Source organism: Hemiscyllium ocellatum, chromosome 33, assembly GCF_020745735.1.
Source record: "Hemiscyllium ocellatum isolate sHemOce1 chromosome 33, sHemOce1.pat.X.cur, whole genome shotgun sequence".
Classification (NCBI taxonomy): domain Eukaryota; kingdom Metazoa; phylum Chordata; class Chondrichthyes; order Orectolobiformes; family Hemiscylliidae; genus Hemiscyllium; species Hemiscyllium ocellatum.
Window position 1 is genome coordinate 21,633,330 of NC_083433.1, and position 17,660 is coordinate 21,650,989.

The 17,660-nt window shown below is 41.3% G+C and overlaps 1 protein-coding gene across 5 annotated transcripts in view; it reads right to left on the minus strand.

Annotated features, from left to right (window-relative positions):
* Positions 1–17,660, minus strand: part of LOC132831492 (myocardin-related transcription factor A-like) — a 207,245-nt gene that overhangs the window by 181,785 nt on the left and 7,800 nt on the right. For 4 of the 5 annotated variants that reach the window (XM_060849663.1, XM_060849661.1, XM_060849662.1 and 1 more), the window contains exon 2: positions 117–192. The exons of the other annotated variant lie outside the window; for it this stretch is intronic. The gene's annotated coding sequence lies outside the window, so the exon portion shown is untranslated. The remainder of the gene's footprint in view (positions 1–116; positions 193–17,660) is intronic. 5 annotated transcript variants of the gene reach the window in all.

Consider the following 17,660-nt stretch of genomic DNA (forward strand, 5'->3'; position numbering starts at 1 on the left):
AGTATCACTCAGCCCCTGAGGCCTGTACGTTCAACAATCCCAAATCTTTGCTGATCTTTTAAACAGCTGGTTTCTAACATTACAGCAGCTTCACTAAAGTGAGTTCAGAGACATACCTTCTTTAAGTCTCTGGTCTCCTTCTTTCCCAGCTCTGTTCCATTCTTAAAGTCAATTTTGTCAGCCACAGGTCCACTAAAAAAAAGAGAAGAATCATCTTTAACAACTCAGGTGCAACAATACTGCTTCTTTGAAGCCAACACATACAGGCAGGAACAATAATACAAGATTCTTCCACACAAACAAAAGGAACCCTTATTGACAAAGCACTGGAAACCCAAAGCCTCTCAATTATTGCTGAATGAAAATGAACTTACAGATATTCAAAATTAAAACTGAAAATGCTGGGAAACAACATCTGCAGCAGGATAAACTCGATGCCCTGGGTCAATGACGTTTTGTCAGAACTGCTCAATAATTTTGCATCAAATGTTCATTTGAGTCAATGCTTAAAAATGTGTTGCTGGAAAAGCGCAGCAGGTCAGGCAGCATCAAAGGAACAGGAGAATTGACGTTTCTGGCATAAGCCCTTCTTCAGGAATCCCCTGAGTCAATGCCCCCATTAAACTAATTCACAAAAGGAATTTAAACAAATGTTTTCATGCAGTAATTGCACCAAGCAAAGGTCAGAACAAGAAAAATTCTCTCAAAAAGCACAATCTAGCTCAGGGTTTCTTTTCAAGCAAATCCAAGTCATTAGGGGAGCTTGGTTCTTTTAAAACCTTATGAGAGCACAGTATCTTGAATAGGTTCCAGTGAAACTGAGAAAGGCAGAGGAGCTGAACTTCTGTCCAGCATGATCCTGAAAATTTCTGCATCGACATAGAGGCAGATTATTCCCATTGCTAATGTTGTACGATGTAACATTTTGCTTTCTGTAATGACAATCCTGAAATTGAAGTACTTCAAAATAGATCCATTTTTGCAGAAGGTGGGGGGTGGGAGGAGGATACAAGAGGGCGATCTCCCAACGAGAAAAGTTTAAAAGCAATTGTTGAAAACTCCATGGTAGCAAATCTTAGTCAGATGGCAAGACCAGAAGGCTGACAGACTGTACAGTGCCAGAACACTGGCTGCCACAATAATGTCGTGGAATGCTGAAACGTCAAGAGAGATTCATTTTATATTTTGAAGTGAGCCCAATTTTTACAGACAAAACCAGAGCATCTCCCCTAGCTCAGGACCAGCATGAATTCATTGTAGAAAACATGATCCGTCTCCAAACAGTCTCTGCTCTACTCCTGACTCACACTTGCTTCCTCCTACTGACCATCCGCCAGCAGCTCAGCAAACAGGCTGTTTCTCAACTATGAGCTCTCAATGTCAGCAGGTTTTTTGTCACCAACTCTGGCAAGACCTTCCTTACAACCTACCCTTTGTTTCTGAGGTGGCTGCAGTAGGTCTTTCTCTACTATTGAACAGCTTGCTGGGCCATTTCAGAGGGAATGAAGAATTAAGTAGACATTATAGCACAAACATTCTGCCAAACAAGCACGAGAAGGGAATAGATTGGTGTTTTAGCTCTGCACAAGGCTCTTCCTACCATGCGAATATCCACTCCTAACTGTATATTCTTCCGCTGCTTTCTCATTCACCATGTTATTCCCAACAACTGCAGAGAGTGCACCATAATGTGGAACTGGAATCAGATGGTTAGATTGGTGATGCTGACTGGACCTTTTCCATGAAGGATATTAGTGAATCAGTTTTTCGTATGTGTGACTACTTCCGTGATTCATTTCTTCCTGGTGCCAGCCCAGAATTTGACGATTATAATAAATCTCTAAAAATTTCAATGTATCCACCATTCAATCTCAGAATAATTACAATATTCCAAGATTCCCTCGACGGGGGAAAATTTCCAGTGGATTGGAAAAATGTTAATGTAAAGCCCTTATTCAAAAAAAGGAGGCAGGCAGTATGTAGGAAACTGCAGACCAGTTAGTTTAACATCTGTCGCTGGGAAAGTGTTAGAATCAATTATCAAGGAAGCAATATCAGGATGTTTGGAAAGTCAAATCACTATCCAGAGTCAGCATGGCTTTATGAAGGGCAAATCATGTTTGACTAATCTGCTAGAATTCTTTGAAGATGTAACAAGCAAGGTGGATAATGGGGATCATATAAATGTAATATATCTGGGGGATCGAAGATGGCGGTGACCCAGCAAGTCTGAGTCTATAGTGCTCCTCCCAAGACTTGGGCAAAGTGGGTCACCCACCCCCACCAAATCATTTAAAATAGCTGTTTAATTTAATTAGTTGCTTAGTATTAAATTTAAACAATCTAATCTTCAGTAAAAATGACTAAAGGGAAGGGAGCTTGCAGCTCTCAGCAAGCAGGAACCCCTCCCCCACCCTCTCCAGAGGCGTCCACAGCCGCCCCGGGGGATTTACCTACAGTGGCGAGCCTCGTGGAAACCATCTCCAAACTGGATGCAAAGATCGACGCTTTTATTGAAGAGTCCCGGAGCCGATGGGACTCAACTCTCGGCCGCACTGCAAAACCATGACCGAGACATTAAGGAATCGAGCACCGAGACGGAGGGGCGGAGCTAAAGGTCACGACCTCCGAAACTACAGCACAATCGGCCCGGCTCGAACCAGCACCCCCGCCCGGTCCTGTTCCGGCTGCACTGCTACAAGGAGACACAAATACTCCTAGAAGCCTCTAGATATCTTGGAAAAGATTCCCAAGCCATGATCTATAAAGGATCCAAGCTCATGTTATTCCAGGACTTTTCCCCAGCTCTGGTCCGAAAGAGGAATGCATTCGTTGAGGCGAAGAAGTGTTTAAGGGACTTTAATATTCAGTATTCGTTACGCTATCCAGTGATGCTATGCTTTAACCATTAAGGATCCGTGTATAACTTCGGATCACCAGAAAGGCTAATGAATGTTTGGACTCTCTTAGATAAATTGTAAGAGGTAATGGATGTTGGTTTGCCTTCCCCCCCAACTCCGGTTTGTTTACCCCTTTTTTTTAAAACTTACTGTTTAATATTATCTTGGGGGGTGGGGAGAGGGATTTATTTATTTGTTCTCTACTTAACGATTTTCTCCCCCCTCTTTGGTTTTGTTTTACTATCCTATATTTATATTTATTCTATTTTACCTCTTTCTCTAGGAGCGGGGTTGTTTTCCCTTGTTATTTTGTATTATTATATTTAATTATTACTTGTTGAGGTTGTAATTTTATAGTTATACATGTTTATACATGGTATTAACATTACCAAATATATCCAGGTGTTGGTGTGGGTGGGGGGATGGGGGCTAGGGTGCTCACTGTTAACTCTAGCTCTGTAGTATATTTGAATTCTCCTCATCCTATTGAGGAGTGCCTGGGTCAAGGGTGGGGCACTGGTTGGGAGAGGATACGATGGACCTTTGGAAAGGAAGTGATACCCCCGGGGATCAAGGGGGAAAATCTCCATTTAAATACTTTTTTTATTATTTAGAAATAGTTGTTTATTATACTGCTGTGAGTTTATTAGAGAGCCTTTATTTTTGTGAATTTTATATGCTCTATGCTCGGGATGTTCTGGATAGTTTCCCCTCTTGGATTTGCCCAGATGATTATGGTTGATCAGTCGGTTAAGTGGTGCACCTGGAATGTCAAGGGAGAGTAATTCGCCAGTCAAAAGGAAGAAAATATTATCAAATCTCAAGAAAGAAAGAGTTGGTATAGCTTTCCTACAGGAGACACACCTGTTGGATAAAGAACACTTGAAATTACGACAGGGTGGATTTGATCAGACCTTTTTTTCTTCTTTTAGCTCAAAATGCAGGGGAGTTGTTATTCTTATTTCGGAAGAATTTCCCTTTCAAAATCCTAAATCAGATAAAAGACGAATCTGGACGATATATTCTGATTAAAGCCCTTATATATGGAGAGGAAAATGAGATTTTAAATTTGTACTGCCCCCCGGCACACCCCTTTAAATTTATAACGGAAGCCTTCTCAAAATTGATGGCACTCGGTGCCCGACATACAATTAAAGTCTCCCCCTATAATTGTATTATGGATCCGGAAATAGATAGGATTCCCAAGAGTATCTCCCAGATCTAGACAATTGGTGGATCTGAACAAAGAATTAGGATTAGTAGATGTATAGCGATGTCTTCATCCACAGGGCAGAGAGTTTTCTTTTTATTCCAATCCAATTAAATGTCATACCAGAATCGATATGTTTTTTGCCCCCTCAATTTTTTTAAATTCTATATCATCCTTTAAAATAGGTAGTATAGCAATTTCCGATCACGCTGCTGTATATATGGAAATTAAGGCGAGGAACGAAGGGACGTTCCCCCCGGCATTGGCGTATGGACCCCTTCCTGATGAAAGATAGTAAATTTGTAAAGTACTTCTCAAAAATTTAAAACTTTTTTAGAAATTAATTTAGGTACGGCTAGCAACCCATCAATGATGTGGGAGACCATCAAAGCTTACACGCGAGGTTTGATCATCTCATACTCAGCGACCCAGAAAAAAATTAAAGGGAGAACAACAGCGCCTGCTCAAAGCTCGCTTAAAAGCAGCTGAAACAGCATACCCTGACAGACCTTCTATTATCAAATTGCAAAGGATTACGGCCCTTAGGACAGCTCTAAACACCACACTTACCCAAATGGCTAAGAGGAAAATATTATTTGCAAAACAAAGGTTATATGAATTTGGCGACAAACCGGGTAGATACTTAGCATTTCTTGCAAAGAAAACGAAGGTCCCTCAAACTATCACGTCTATCAAGGAAAGTACAGGTATTTTGACTCATGATCATAAAAGGATTAATGCAATCTTTAGAAAATTTTATTTTGATTTATATATGCCTTCGAGTTCTGGACTCCTGACCTCAGGGAAAAGATCTTGTCTATTTATCCTACCCACGCCTCTCAATTTTATAAACCTCTATAAGGTCACCCCTGAGCCTCCGACGCTCCAGGGAAAACAGCCCCAGTCTGTTCAGCATCTCCCTATAGCTCAAATCCTGCAACCCTGGCAATATCCTTGTCAATCTTTTCTAAACCTTTTCAAGTTCCACAACATTCTTCTGATAGGAAGACCACAATTACACACAATATTCCAAAGTGGTTATTCTTATTTAAATAAGTCGCAGGATTGTGAAGACAGAACTCGGAGGATGCAATCATTTTTTAAAAATTTGACCTTTCCGGACCTAACTCTGGGACAGGTATCGGTCTTAAATGCTCCCCTAACAGTCCAAGAAATACTTAATGCAATCAGGCAACTTCAGAGCGGTAAGGCACCTGGCCCAGATGGTTTTCAAGCTGAATTCTATAAAGAATTTACAGGAATATTTACTGGTCCACTTATGGACATGTATAGCTATGCATATAGTCAGGGCTGTCTCCCGCCTTCGCTGAAAGAGGCAAATCTCTCTCATCCTTAAAAAAGGAAAGGATCCAGAAGATTGTGTGTCATACAGACCAATATCCTTGCTAAATGTAGATTTTAAAATCCTTTCTAAAACATTAGCATTGAGACTAGAAAGGATATTGCCACATATCATAAAAGGAGGATCAGATGGGGTTTATTAAGGGCCGTAGATCATTCAATAATATTAGAAGGGTTTTGAATATGATTCAAGCCTGCCATCAGGGAAAGATACCAGGAGTAATAGTTTCATTAGACACGGAAAAGGCATTCGATAGGGTTGAATGGTCATATTTGTTTTACACACTGGAAAGGTGTTTACCAAATGGGTCTCAACATTGTATAGCGATCCCAAAGCAGTTGTGGTTACCAATAGATTAGACTCGAATAGCTTCAGTGTGTGTAGGGGCTGCCGTCAGGGATGTCCTCTCTCGCCATTGTTATTTACGCTAATAATTGAACCACTAGCAGAAGCTATACAGGTTGACCCTAATATAACAGCCCCAAGGATTGGTACAGGTAAACATAAAATTACCCTTTATGCAGATGATGTTCTTCTATTCCTCAGTAATCCCCTGATGTCCGTACCTCGCTTAATCCAAGTTATTAATACATTTAGCGCATTCTCAGGCTATAAAATTAATTTCTCAAAATCTGAGGCTATGCCAATGGGTGGCCTTGCTACGAAACCCCACTTAGTGGACGGATCCCACTTTCCCTTTCGGTGATCCCTAGAAGGTTTCTTATATTTAGGCATTTTTATTACCCCAGTATTTGGTCAGTTCTACAAGGCTAACTTTGTGCATTTACTGGAAAGGATAAGGCAGGACCTCCAGCGATGGGGAGACCTTCCAATTTCCTGGCTGGGTAGAATAGCACTAATTAAAATGAATGTCCTGCCGCGTCTCCTATACCCTATGAGAATGCTCCCGGTGATGCTGCCGAGGGTGGCACTACGTAAATTATATGGCTGGCTGGGTTCCTTTATCTGGAATCATAGACGGCCCCTCATTAAGCCGAAGAAACTACAGCTTCCATAGGCAAGGGGAGGATTGGACTTCCCAGATTTTAGGAAATATCAGTTAAGTTCCCTATTAGGTTACATAGCTGATTGATTGTGGATCAGACAAGACCCAATCTGACTGTACGTTGAGGCTTCTCAAGTAAAATGCCCACTTATTAACATTTTCAGACAAGAGGAAAATCATTACAGATCACTGTAAAAACCCTATAATACTAAATACAATTAAAGCTTGGAATACAATGCGGCAAAATGAGGGCAACTCACATAAAACATGCCCCTATGCGCCGATAGTGGGAGCATGGGGATTTCTCTGGAGTTTACAGATGCCATTTTTAAACTCTGGAGATCCAGGGGTATCTCATGTCGAGGGGACCTATTTAAAGAAGGGGTCCTGATGTCTTTTGAACAGCTGTGTCAGAAATTCGTATTACCTAATGGAGACCACTTTCTTTACTTCCAAATTCAAGATTACATACAGAAGACGACCACGTTATTAGATAGTCTTTATAAATCAGATAGAGAATGGGGGTATCTTCCGTCAGTAATATTTACCATTTACTATATGAAGTAGTATCGGGAGATATGGACAATCTGCTTAAAACATGGGATCAGGATTTGGGACTAGAAATCTCTATCGAAACGTGGAATGAGATTTGGGAAAATGCCAGAAGAATCTCCATCTGCAACAGAACTCAGGCTACCCAGCTGAAGATACTTCATATGGCACCGGATTGATTGGAGATGCTCCTGCCTTAAATTTTGCCAATGTGTCCCAAATGTAAAATTGAGGTGGGCACTCTTGTACATTGCCTATGGACCTGTCATAAGATCCGTAGATACTGGACTAAAGTAGTAAGTACCCTGACAGAAATTTTAGGAACGGAAATTAAAGTGGACCCTGTGTCTCTCCTTTTGGGCTTTTCGAACTTTCCCTCCCTGGATATGCACGAGAAGAGATTATTTTCTATTCTCTCTTTCTGTGCAAGGGAAAATATTTTGGTAAACTGGGTGGCTGAGGGCCTCCCTGGACTTTCACATTGGCACAGATTAATTATGGAATAATATGGCAGCCCTTCTTGAATTATATAAATACAGATATTTTGGCTTTCCTAACAAGGGCTTTTATTTAATTGAGATTACGAACCTGGCTGGTCCGGGGCTCCTTGGGAGAGGAATCCCACACGAATACGGGTTTTGTTACATTTGATGTTAACACATTCCGCACACATATCTCACTCCCCAATTTCTGTGTTATCCGTTTTGTTTTCTCTTATTTGAATAATGTAAGAGACTTAATTATACACTCTGGTTAGTTGTAGGTAGGTTAGTAGTTGGTTGAGTTTTGTTTTTTTTCTTCTTTCTCGGTATTTTTTTGTTAAATTTTGATTATTTAAGATTTAATTGTATATCGATGTTTGTACTTGAGAGTTATGTTTATTTTTGTAAACTTGTAAAAATGTTAAATTTCTAATATAAATATCTACTTAAAAAAATGTAATATATCTGGTCTTCCGGAAGGCATCTGAAAGTGTTACACAAAAGGCTAATTCACAAGGTTGGATCGTATGGGATTAGGGTTAATTTATTAGCTTGGATACCCCCAAATTACTGGCTGATGGACAGAACACAGAGTCAGGACGGTTTTTCTGGATGGTAGGAAGTAACTAGTAGGGTGCGATAAGGTTTGGCCCTTGGACCCAGCTATTTACAATGTACATTAGTGACTTGGAAACAGGGTAGAAAGCTCTATAGCCAAATTTCCAGATAACACAAAAATAGACGCAATGGGAAATTGCAATGAGGAAATAAGAACCGTACAAATTAATATAGTTAGGTTAGGAAAACGACCCAAAATGTGACAGATGGAGTTTGATGTGGAAAAGTGAGAGGTCATACATTTTTGTCGGAAAAACGGGAAGATGAACTATTATCTTAATGGGGAGAGACTTTGGGATACTCCAGTCCAGAAGGATCCGACTGTCCTCAAAGACTAGCATGCAGGTACAACAGATAAATAAAGCAAATTGAATGTTGGCTTTTATAGCTAAATGAATAGTACATAAAGGTAAGGAAATATTGTCACAACCAACAAGGCATTGGTGAGACTACACCTGGAGTATCAAGCACAGCTTTGGTCCCCGATATTTGAGGAGAGATGTAGTGGCATTGGAGGCAGTTTGGAGGTGATTCACTAGATTGATCCCAGAGATAAGGGGCTTGCTGTATGAAGAAACATTTAACACTTTAGGCTTTTCCTCGCTGGAAGTTAGAAGCAGGAGGGGAAATCAAAATGAGGTTTTCATGATGATAAAAGGTGTGGATAAAACAGACATGGAGCGGATGCTTCCTCTTGTGGGACATTCTAGAACAAGAGGTCATAATCTTAGGATAAGGGATAGCAAATTTAAAACAGAATTGAGGAGAAACTACTTCTCCCAAAGGACTGGAATTTGCTACCCCAGAGTGCAGTGGATGCTAGGACAGTGAATACGTTTGAGGATTAGACAGATGTTCATTTGGTAATGGGTTGAAGGTTATAGAAAGAAGGCAGGAAAATGGGGGTGAGAAGCATACCAGCCATGACCAAATGGTAGAGTAAACTCGACGGACTCAAATGTCTCATTCTGCTCCTATACCTTATCAACAGTTTAGCAGAACAAAGGTCGCGCCCACACAGCAACAAAAAGCTATTCAACCTTTCAATTCTTTTACCTACCTACCTTGGTTCTACGAACCTTGATAACTTCACCAAACAACTGTATTAACTTTTGCTTTGACCTTTTGCAATAGTGTTTCAGGGTGAAGAGCTCAAGATTTCAAGTTAGAGTGTGTAATGCGATTTCTGACATCACCCTGAATGGCTCAGCTCTAACTTCAAGGCACTACCTTCTTGCTCTGGACTCTGGGAATAAACATCTACACATTCAAGATCTTTAATTTCTGACAATAACCTAATTTACCTTTCCAGTTTAGTTGACCCTTATATTAGAAACCACACCAGTAGTATTATCACTGACCAACTCGTGCCAACCTATTAGTGCAATTAAAATTGGAAGACCAGAAATTCTGTACATGACCTGTAACTAAGAGGCCAACTTGTGCAGAGTGTATGGCACCCTTCAAATTTTGCTGTGCTGGGAATACTGACTGTATTCCTTGGAATTTAGGAGGCTAATTGGTGACTTGACTGAAGTTTTCAAGATAAAGGAACACTGATTGGGTAGGCAGACAGAAGCTATTTCTGCTATTTCGTGAGTCCAGGACTCGCGGATATGTTCAAAATTAGTCAGGCCTTTCAGGAAGGCTAGCAAGGGTGGCAGAACAGAACAGAACAGAACACACGGCCATAAATAGCAACTGATTCACAATGAATTGTTAACACCAAATCTGAGATTGACAGATTTTGTTAAGCTGCATTCTATGCCTCAGTAACAAAGCCTGAGCATTGATGGGTGTGTACATTGAATGCTCAAGCTGCTTAACAAGTGCACTTGAAATTATTAATGCACGCACAATTAGAAGTTCAAAGGATCAAACAGAATATTGAACGATCTATCCAACAATACACTGCCACATCTGATTTTTGGTGATCTCAAAGGATATTAGCATATTGACAATCATGACATTCCTCACCCGTAGACTATGCTTGTCATCTTAAAAGATATGCAAGTATAGGTAGACAATTCGTTATCCAAAATCCAAAGGTTTAATCGTGAAGTTCTTTTTTTCCCTCATTAACAAAGTTGTTTGGCATGCAAACCGTTAACCCAACACCACACCCACTCAGATGAGACTTGTGGGGGCGGTCCAGCACTCAGGCCTCAATCACAGTGCATCTGCTGTTTACTAAGATTTTTTAAAATTTCACCAAATTGTCACTTATTCTGAAATTCGAAAAATTCTGAATTCCAAAAACCAGCTAGTCCCAAGCATTTCGGATAAAGGATTGTGCACCTGTATCACATATTGCCCCTAATCATGATCACCATTCATGACCATCTTCTGTTTCACTAAACTGCTACCCATGTGCTGAAACTAGGCCTTGTGTCAGTCTAACTCAACAAGTCACCTTCCTGTCACAGGACATAAAAGGAGCACAGTAAACCTCAGTAACCACAAGGTGAGATATACAGGAAGCTCAGCAGGTCAAAGAAAGAAACTGCATTCATCAAAAAAATGAGAAAGCAGGCATCTTTGTCCCTTGTCTCTGAGTTATGGAGTGCCTGGCATTGACAGTTTCCAAGGAGAAATCATTTTAATTCGTGAGCTGCCAGAGTAAGTGGTGAAGCTGGCAACATTTAAAAGGCATCTGGATGGGTATATGAATAGGAAGGGTTTGGAGGGATATGGGTCAGGTGCTGGCATGTGGAACTAGATTGGGTTGGGCTATCTGGTCAGCATGGATGAGTTGGACCGAAGGGTCTGTTTTCATGCTGTACATCTCTATGACTCTATTTAATCATGGACGTAGGTATCGCTGCCTGGGCCAACCGTAATTACCCATCCCTAACTGTTCCAGATGGTGGTGAACTACTCCTGGATTGACTGCCATCTTATTTGATGCTGGCAGACCCATAATGCTGTTCGGGAGTGAGTTCCAGAATTTTGGCCCAGCAACACTAAAGGCACAGCAATATATTTCCAAGTCTGGGTGGTGAGTGATTTAGAGGGGAACTTGGAGGTGGCAGTGTTCCCATGTGCCCATCCTCCAAAATAGTAGTGGCCTGAGGTTTGGAAGGTGCTGTCAAAGGAGCCTTGATGAGTTACCGTCATGCAGCTTGCAGCTGGAACACACTGCTGCTACTGAGTGTCCGTGGTGTAGGGAGTCAATGTTTGTGGATGTGATGCCAATCAAGCTGGCTTGACCAACTGAGTACTTGCAGCACTTTTTGTTTGCACTTCAGATTTCCAGCATTCGTGATATTCTGCTTTTCTACAAAATCAATGAATGCACTCCTTCCTTGGAGACACTGCCCCCATTCACTTATTCTTGTTGTGCAATTAATAAGTGATTGCCATGCGCAAAAACAGATCATCCACTGAACTGAATTACCTTCCAGAAAATGACATAACTGGGACTGAAAACAACCCCTTATCGTTAAACACACTCCCACAGCCATGTAGCAACCGATATAACGTGATCTGATGCCTATGTACAAGCATATCATGTAACGTGGCATAATCTAAGCCAAATTTAGGTAGATGGAAAGGAATTGTCCAGTTGCACTGATGATTTCCAACGGCTAGTTCACACTATCCAACAAATGCGGAGATACATCCAAACTGTGGGAACAACGTTGTGTGTTTAACAAAATTTACATCTCTGACTTTCTCAGTATACCCACAGCTTAGGGTGGAACCACGCCAGAAAACTAGGAAAGCCCAAGTCTTCAGAGTGCTCTGTGCCAAGTGAGCTGGCTTTAGTCAGAGAATCACGAGGTGTTTCAACAATACTCCACAAGTCAGAGGTTTGGAAATATAAAAAGCAGCTAGTATTCATTCCCTTGATCACTGTCCAGGAGCTCCTGATAAAAGTGCACAGGTTGAATTAAACGTCTGCTGGAATGGTCAGATTAGCCCATTGAAATTCACCGTCTAGACTCTCAAGACAAATGATGCTTAAAGTAAAGCGATGAGAAATGAGAAGACCCAATTACCAGAAGTAGCTTGCATGGCATCAGCTGCATTTCATTAGGTTTTTCAGCTTTAGCATATCTAAATATAGATTAGTCAGGAAGCATCAGTTACAGCAGCCCAATAAAAATCTCAGTGCATAATCCTGGCTAACATTTCAGTGTAATAATGATGGATGCTAGAAGTACCATCCATTTGTTCACATGCAAGAATGTAAAAGACCACAGTGCACATTTAAGTAGGGGGTTTAAGTGCCTTCCCTATAACCTACCGACTAACAAGGGAATTGCTGATTCATCTCATTGCTGGTTGTGCGACTTTGTTGATTGACATTTCCAAAGCTAAACAATTGTGATATACAATACTGTAAAGCATTTACAGTTCAAACATTCTGCCCAGCTGGTCTGTGTCAGTGTTTATACTGTAAATATCCTGGTTTGCCAGTATTTTTTTGCATGATTATCAATTTCAATTTCTCACCTTAAATAAGCATCACATGCTATCAACTTGCAACTACTTGCACATACAAAACATAGTCCAGAAACAAGGCACTTGGATCAACAGCAAACTTCATTCAAGCCTCTTCCTATTCCTATAACTCCATTAACATATCCTATTTGTTGCACCTTCACTTTTTCTATGAGTCAGTCCAACTGATTCTTGTGGTAAGTTAGTGCCATATTCTCTGAGTAAGAATGTTTTCCCCTGTGTTTCCAATTAGACTTACTGGCAACCATCGTAAGTCCATGGCTTCCAATTCAGGTCAGCCCTGCAAATGGAAACATCTTCTCTATGTTTATATTATTAAATTATCTTGCAACCTGAAAAATCTCCAACAGATCATCTTGACTGGAAAGCAACAGATACCAAGGATGCAAAAGGTGCTATATAAATGTTCTTTTCCCCAAAATTAGCTCAGTTTCATTAGGTAGCAATTGAGGTTTTGGCTAAACGTATCCTTTATTATTTCTAGGCCTTATGGAGCACCACCTACAAAGTGGTGGGGTTCCATAAGAACACACTTTGTGCAAAGTACCATTCTGAAAAATATCTGAGAATTCAAATTTCAACAACAAACAAGCCATCCAGGACAGCCCTGCAGACATCACTGGAGTGACAGCACCAGCTGTCTGTAAGACATGGAGACCCCGATGCAGCATGGAGGAGGAGGAAAGGAAAATGAGTGACGTCCTTCCCCATCAACCTTCGGGGGTTAAACCCAACTGGAATGCCACTGCTTCTTTCCAACAAACCAGGACAAAGACGTGGACCATTACACTGTACATCACAGAGTAGCAGATTGTGGAAAAGCTCCATCTGAGAAAGTCTAATGGAAACACAAGTAAAGCACAATTTGCAGTGTACGAGTGGAAAAATATTATATGGAGACCGAGCTCCAGCTGTACTTCTGCATCTTGTCAGCAGCTGCTCAAGGAGAACCTGCCGCCTCAGCTGAAAAATGCTGTTTAATCTCTTGGGAAATGGAAGCAAGGGGAAAAGAAAGGCGAACAAAAATGAAGAGAGGTGCAATCCTCTGGCCAGCAGACAGAAGCTCAGCAACAATGATGTGGTTCACCTGACACAAGTGCGAACTTCATTCCCCCTACAAGTAGGTTCTTCTGCTATCACTCAGTCCACCCAGAACCCACAGGAATAAGATGCCAGGTTCAATTCCCATTTGACTCCAGCGTTCAGTCATCTCAGAGCAGCAATTTAGTTGTTGCAATTAACTAAAATCCAAGTACACGAAACGTCAGCCAACATTTACTGCCTACAAGTTCAAGTGGGGGGTAAGTGCCTTCTTGAGCTGTGGTGCAGGTGCACCAAAAATGCTACAAGGAAGTTGACCCAGTGACAGTGAAGGAATAGCAATATAGTTCCCAGTTAGAAAAGTGTGTGATTTGAAGGAGAACTTGTAGGTGGTGTTCCATACATCTGCTGTCCTTGTCCTTTTCAGTGGATGCATGATGCACCCGCAGTGGAATTAGTCTGCTCACACTCTGTGTAGCCACCCATTTGACATACTGGTGCCTGATAACAGTTAATATAAATTGGCACCTTTGGTACACGAGAAACACAGCGTAATCTCCTTCAGTAGTGCAGTCCTCTACACTCCCCAGATTAATCCTGAAGACCACTGGTTGATGGCTACATGGGTTGTTCCAACAAACTGCCTGCTCTATGGCATTGTCTAGCTTCAATCTGTAAATCCAGATGTGGGAAACCTCTACGCTAATTAAATGAGTAAGAGACATTGAGTGAATGTTATATTTTGAAATTATATATACAATAAATGTGCACTTCGCTAGGTTTTGTAAACCAAGTTAATTTGAACTGTGAGCCTTCAAGTTGTCAAACTACTGACTGGAAATCGATGTTTGTTAAATACCTGGAGAATATCCACATGCATTGACTGGATTAAAGCATTTCCAACAGAATTGGTACTGCTAATAGCACTGAGCCCAGTCAATGATTTCTACAGGAGATCAGAGGAGAAAACTGTCAACAGCCATTCACTTCTTGAAAATCTCTCCTTCAAATTCCTATACGGCACTATTGTAACCAAAGTGCCAAGAGAAATCCTTTGGCAAGTTGATGTCTTCATTTCAAAGCAAGAGTTTGTCATCACAGGAAAAGCACCCCCCCCCCCCCCGGATTTCAGAGTTCGGCTGTGTCCTGTATCAAGCAGCAAAGTGATGTGACAGCTGTGCTCAGGAATGTTGTGAAGTAATTGAGGGCAGCAAAGAAACTAGTTCAGGAATCTTAACTTGCCAAAAATTTACAAAAACAGTTGTCAGAAATGAGTAGCTGCTCACACCCAAGAGCTTGTTAACATTGCAATGGGTATGGTGAAATGGAAGAGCGAATAAATTAGCACACTTTGCATTCCTGTGTATCATTCAAACCTGCAGCGGTGCCTCACCCCATCCATGAGCAGGGTTCCAGTAGCATAGATACAGCAAATAACACACCTCCATGCACCTCAGAAGCCGATCCATCATCTACAAAGCACAAGTCAGGAACGTGATATAATACTCTCCACTTGCCTAGGTGAGTGCATCTCCAAACTCAAGATGCTTGACCCGAAGGCAAAGCAATCCATCAGCACCTCACCCACTACTAATGCATACCATTGGCTTCCTATGAACACATAACCAATTACCTAGTTTGCCTCAACAGTTTTTTTCCCCAAACCCATGATGTCTACCATCTAGGAGAACAAGGGAAGCCGATAAATCGGAACACCAGCATCTGCAAGTTTCCCCTCGTGCTACCGGTCTTCCTGATTTGGAACTATTTCACCATTTCTTTTTCACTATCACGGAGTCAAAATTGTGAAAAACAACCTCACTCTCTGCAAGTCATGTCACAACACTGCTGGAGGATGCCTACAATCACTGGGTAAAGATACCACTACACACAATGTCAATGTTGCTTATTCAGGTGTTAGTGCATGTAGGATTTATAGAATATTCATGCCATTGGGTCATTAACAAAGACAGTTAAGTACTTTTGAAGTCTAGCCATTGTTGTCAGGTAGGAAACAGCAGTTTTACACACAGAAAACTCCGAAAAGCAACAGCTGACATAATAATCAGATAATCAACTTTTATGATGTTGTTTGAAGAATTATACTGGTTGGACAATAAGACTTCCTTCAAAACACTGCAATGGGATCTTTTACCTCAGCTTAATGTCTCAACAGAAAGACAGAGCCGCACACCCACAATACTTCACCAGAAGGTCAATTAGATTTTGCCCCAAAGACTCTGCAGTGGGATCAGAGTGAAACCCAATGAATTACAGCTGGCTCTGGGCAAAAGCACAAAAAAGTGGGAGAGGGGAAAGAGAAGCATTTCCTGAGCAGAGATTACAATTTAAAGGCAATGCAGCCTCAAAAAGTCCACATTAAAACTGTAAGGCAATTGAACATATCCAATACAGCGTACTGAAACACCCAATGACAATAGCATGGGTGACATTGTTGAGTTCCAGGAGAGCCACACTCACAAACCTATTCAACTAAATCCAGCAGGAATCAGAGATACAATCTGCGCTGGCCAGTGGAGCCAATAACGCTGATGTAATAATCACACTCACACACACACACACACACACACACACACACACACACTATGTGAAAGGGATGGCTAGTTCTCTATGCATGGTATTAAGTTCTCTCCTTTCTACCAGCACTGCAGGATCAAGGTGCCAACAGTCTCAGAGCGATAAGACACACACTACCTTTGCCAATGAGTCAAACCATATGGACCTCTGTCACTGGATGTTAAGTAGCATCTATGAAGAACATAAGGTTACCGACATCTACAGAATCAACAAACAGTTTGCAAACTAACAGATCCTTCTCATACAAAAAGTGACATCAAACCAAACAAGGAGCCAGTAGGACAGCAGACAAAAACAAAATCAATAGTGTTTTGACAGAGTCTTAAAGATCAGTGGGAAAGACTAAAGTTTTGGAAAGGGAGTCCCAGAGGTCAGCGATCCCAGAGGTCAGCGATCCCAGAGGTCAGCGATCCCAGAGGTCAGCGATCCCAGAGGTCAGCGGCTGAAGCAATGACAGAGTGATCAATCAGGCTACACCAGAGGCCAGAACTTCAGAGGGGCACAGAGCCTGGAATGTCACAGGTCTGGAGAAGGTAGGGATGGAAGAGGGCATGGAAGGGTTTTGAATGTCTGCAAGTTTTTCTTTTAAGAAACAAAATCAAGTTGCGGATGTAAAGTGAAAGCAAGTGCAAACACCAGGTGTAGCAAGACATAAAGGAAGAGATATTATGGATGGCCGATGATAAAACAGGCAGATACACCAAAGCAGTGCCAGAATTTAGCTTTTGTCCAATTCCTGGGTTGACCATTTGGACCATGGGCAGTTCATACCAATCCAGGATGGCAGAAGTGAATGGGCACTTGGAACAATCCAGTGCACGAATGGTTAGGCAGCTAAGTCCAGCTTCTGCTAAGCCCAGTCAAATTGACTAGGTAAATTAGTTTTAATTGACTACAATTACAAAAAGATGCACAGTGCATTCTGAAAATGTCCAGCATTCAAACTCCTCCAGCTTTCAGACAGCTGATTGAGAGCACAATTAACTGTGCTGTGTTTTTTAAAAAAAACTCCACTTGTAGGCTGCAGGCACATGGCTGCATCAGGATTCATTACCCATCCCTAATGAAAAGATGGGTTAATGTCATGTTCGTGGAAATTCTTTCTCAGACAAGAATATTAATACAATAAAATTAAACCACATGAGACTGAGGGTAGTGTACTTACAGGGATAGAGAACTGATGGGAAATGGTAAATGTGGAAAAAATAGGTATCAATGGCGTATCACTGGGATCAGTGCTTGAATCTCAGCTATTCATTATATATTAATGAAATAGATGAGGAAACTACATGCAACGTCTCCAATTGTGCAGATGACAAAGCTGTGACGAGGATGCAAAAATTTTTCAGTGTGACTGGAACAAGTTCATGGGGAAATGCATGGCAGATGACGTATGTTATAAATAAATGGGATGTCATCCACT